At 36.8% G+C, this 4,426-nt stretch overlaps 1 long non-coding RNA gene across 2 annotated transcripts in view; it reads right to left on the minus strand.

Annotated features, from left to right (window-relative positions):
- The window catches only part of LOC122086221, a 3,305-nt gene extending 1,383 nt beyond the window's left edge, over window positions 1-1,922 (minus strand). Inside the window, exons 1-2 of one of the 2 annotated variants that reach the window (XR_006142359.1) lie at window positions 1,532-1,922; window positions 1,121-1,187 (exon numbers count right to left, since the gene is read on the minus strand). This is a non-coding gene — a long non-coding RNA (uncharacterized LOC122086221). Of the gene's footprint in view, window positions 1-1,120; window positions 1,258-1,531 lie in introns of both variants that reach the window. The other variant, XR_006142360.1, reaches the window with a different exon arrangement.
- Window positions 1,923-4,426: the final 2,504 nt, after the last annotated feature.

Below are 4,426 nucleotides of genomic sequence, written 5' to 3' on the forward strand. Positions count from 1 at the left end.
GCGCTACGGTCATATAATGGTCAATATGGGTAATTTTTCAGAAAAAAACGATTTTTTGAAGGGTTTTTGTTCCAAAGTTACTGTCAGCCATATTTCTCTCTAACTAAAGTGGAAATCAAGGTTGGGAACAAGGATTTTACATTTATGGGACAACTACAGACCTTGAATTCTTAGTACGATACCCTCAATTTAGTGTTTATGCATAATACATGTTATCAATAGCTTTTTTTAACAAATTCTTTATGCAAAAGTGTTTAAAAAAATGTTTCCTATCCATTTATGTGTGTATCTTTAGCGTATCTTAGTGTATCTCCGATACGATACGATACCCTCCGATACGTATCTTAATTTTGGCCGATCGATACGGCGACCGATACCGATACTTTAATCCTTGGGCATGTTTGAAGTTTCCCAATTTGAAATGCATCCACCAAGTAATTATTTTTGTAATTTATATGTAGTTTCTTTTTATTTTTCTTTTTTTAAATTACATTGAACACGAGAACTGCAATATTTTCATGATTATTTGATGTCACGCAGAGATTGCTTCCAACATACCTTGATTAATGAAAAATCTCAAACATAGAAAATAGAATCATCCAAATATTGAAAGCAAGGAGAAAATAATAAAAACCATTTAATATAAGTTTCCCAGTATGCACTTTTTAGGTTAATATCTGCTGTTGACTCATAGGCACTCGTGTCATGCCACTTCAAGTCTTCAACCAGATAATTTTCAGCCTTCTGGCCTCTTATACATGAAATTTGCAATGTGATAGTTCAAGTGGTGAATTTATTGGTTTCATTGCACATGGAAAAATCATTTCAATCAACTATTCACATCCTCTGAAATATTGGAGTTATGCCTAAGGTCCCTCAGATGCTGTAATTTCTTATTTTATTCTTCCAAACCTAGCCTGTTATCCGTGAGTTTCAATGAAATGCACAATTATTAGGATCCTCTCCACTCCTCCCAGTTCAAATTCTTTGGGCAACATCCTTAGCTCTCTCTCCCATTTTCAGTATGCACAATATGGTACAACTGGGATCCTTTATTGCAATACAGTATAAGAATGAGAGAAACAAAAGCAGAGAAATGGTTCAAATAAATATTGTTTACCAGATTCTTGTAGGAGGCCTGCAGCATCACTGAAGCAACGCATGTGATCTATTGAACTGCTAGTGACCTACAAGCTTACACCGAATCACCATAGATCCAACTTGTCAAAAATAAATATAATCTGAAAGACATAGTTTCTGCAAGAGGAATCCATGCATTCATATTAACATTATAACCTGGTCATGAATTGAATCGTATTACAAAAGGAAATTAGTCGGATTCACTGCCTTGAAAATTAGAAATCGTTTAAAAACGATATTCAAGTGAAAAATAAATAAAGAATCCGGATGATCTAACCTAAAATTCAGCTATAATTGCAGTTAACCTTAGCCTGTAAGTCTATGATTTGACCCTAAGTATAATAAATTCACCAAACGCGAAGTTCTAGTTCGGCTAAACAAAATAACTGACCTCCGATAGAGCCAAACCAAGAGAAGAGAAGAGACCAGTGAAGCTTTCGGCAATGGCCGTTGAATCCCTCTCAAAAACTTCTAGAGCTGTCACAATCCCTTCAGGATCAAGCGAGGGTTTCGATTTACATCGATCTTCTAGAGCATCAGAATAGTTTCGAGAAAGTGATGGAGACAGATCGCGTTAGGGTTCTGCAACAGGGGGTCTCCGTATACATCGAAGAATCGTCTGACCTTTTTTCCATTCCTCGCATGTGTTCCGCCAGGAGAGGAATTTAAAAAACTTCGAAGCGTAAGGCTTTGAAACACAAGAATGAACTGTGAACTGAGGGGAGAAGGCTGAAGGTGTTGTGTTAGTGGTTGATAAGCGAACGCGTAGCGATTACGCAACGGCTGGCGGCAAAGTTTGAAAACCCAGAACCGGACATCGGAATAAATGGGATTTAGGTATCGGTATCGTATTGGCCGATACATATTAAGTATCGGTGATGACTAAATTCTAATACGGCACTAAATGTATTTTTCACACCTCACCCTCTTTATATATTTTAAAGGGGAAAGGAACATGCCACCAGGTTGTGCGCCCATACATCTACTCACCTAGATACAAAGGTTGACGAAAAGATAACCTTACCCCTTTCTTCGGACCTTAGTTGGATACTTGGATGTTTGTATATTTATCCTAGGATTACCCAGTTAGTTAGGGTGAATATCCATGACAATATTGCATTGGTTCAAGAGGTGGTGCAAGATTTGAACAGAAAATCTCAAGATGATAATATGGTTTTAAAATTGGATATGGCAAAGGCTTACGACCGCATAGAATGGGATTTTCTTTATGAAGTTTTAAACAAATTAGGTTTCTCAAAAACATGGGTTGAGTTGATCAAGAAAACTATAGAAAATTGCTGGTTCTCTATAGTTATGAATCGTGGGCCATATGACTATTTTAAATTTATCAGAAGTCTCCGACAAGGTGATCCATTGTCTCGCACTTTATTCATTCTTGCAGAAGAAGTTCTTAGTAGAGGGTTGAAGACGTTATTTACTGAAGGACGTTCAATATATTATCATCTTCCTAAGGATTGCCTGGGCATCTCTTATAACATGTTTGCTGATGATACAATTATTTTTACAAAAGGATAAAGTCTTCTTTGAAGTAGATCATGGGATTTATTAGTAGGTATGAAAATGTCTCTGGCCTACTAGTGAATAAAGATAAAAGTTATTACATTATGAGCTCCAAAGCCTCAAGCGCCCGTATGAAAATTGTTGGTGACATTATAGGGTTTGTGATAAAATCTCTACTTAAAACATACCTGGGGGTGCCTCTCTACATGGGAATATTGAAAGTTTTTTTTTTTTTACGATATGTTAGCTAAAGTTAAAAATAAAGTGGTAGGTTAGAAAGGGAAGCTTCTATCTTCAAGGGGTAAACTGGTTTTGCTGAAGCATGTGATTCCATCCATGCTGATTCACGTCCTTGCTAGTTTAGATATCTCAAAATTGGTTATGCAAAGCTTTTACCGTATTTGCGCTGATTTTTTATGGGGCTCTTAAGAATTTGGCAAGCGTCATCATTGGTGGATTGGCTAAAGGTTTGTAGGCCTTTAGATGAAAGAGGTCTAGGAATCAGATTATTAAATGATATTAGTATGTCCATGCAATTGAAAGGTCTATGGCGTATTATTTCAAAGATGTCCATATGGAGTGCTTTCTTTAAGGCTAAATTTTTTAAAGGTAATCATATTGCTTTGGCAAAATGAAGCTAGTGGGTTCTAAAACTTGGCGGAGGGCCTTTGAGCTTAAAGAGTTTATATTATTAAATTCAAATGTCTGGTTGGCTCTGGTGAGGTGAATTTTTGACTTGATAACTGATCGGGTATGGGCTCCCTAATCGACTATGTTAACAGCGCCTTAAATGTGAACATTAAGACTCGGTTAAAAGACATGCTTAGAAATGATGGCAGTTGGGATCAACGTGTGCTGAATGTTATTGACTTCTCAAAGATTAGGGATAATATTCTCAACTCCAACATTATATTATCAAGTAAAGATGGCTCTTTTTCTACTAATTCGACGTGGAATGAGATTCGATTGCACTCTCCTCAAGTTCCTTACTCTAACTGGTTATGGAACAAATTTGTTCCTCCTAAAGTTAGTTTTCTTTCATGGAAAATCTTAAATAGAAATATTCTAACCGATGATGCTTTGATGAAAATCGGTATTCCATTGGCACCTAAATGCTTTTGTTGCAAGGATCTTTGGAGGGAAACGACAACCCAGACTTTATTGGTGGGAACAATTGTTTCCAAGGTTTGGGATTTTTTCGGAAGAACCATGGACATTGATGTTATTTCAACTCAGGATCTTGGTACTAGGATCCATCATTGGCAGTCTCGTGCTGGTGCCAAGGGTATTTGCGAGTACATTACGGGCTTGTTGCCAACATTTATCATTTGATAATTATGATGAGAAAGAAATAGGAGAAGACACGGTGAAGGCTCACATGCATCAGCTACCATCATTGAGAAAATTAAAGATTGGATTAGTGAGATCACTTATGCCAGTAAATCCTCAAAACCCCTCTCTTTGAGAGATGATCTTATTCTGCAAGTATTTAAATTAAATCCTCCTATTAGTCAAGGTAAGACTCATGTTCCTATTTATTGGTGCCCTCCCTTTCATACTGTTAAATTGAATGTGGATGGTGTTGGTAAGAGAAATCCGGGCATTAGTGGTGGGGGAGGCATTATTAAAAACAACAATGGGAATGTTTTGTAGCATTCTCCAATTTCTATGGGGTGTGTTCAAATTCAATAGCTAAGTTGAAAGCCTTTAGAGATGGATTGAGATTGTGTGGGGAATTGGGCTTCTCTGATTTTTTATGTTAATT

The sequence above is a fragment of the Macadamia integrifolia genome, chromosome 8, assembly GCF_013358625.1.
Source record: "Macadamia integrifolia cultivar HAES 741 chromosome 8, SCU_Mint_v3, whole genome shotgun sequence".
Classification (NCBI taxonomy): domain Eukaryota; kingdom Viridiplantae; phylum Streptophyta; class Magnoliopsida; order Proteales; family Proteaceae; genus Macadamia; species Macadamia integrifolia.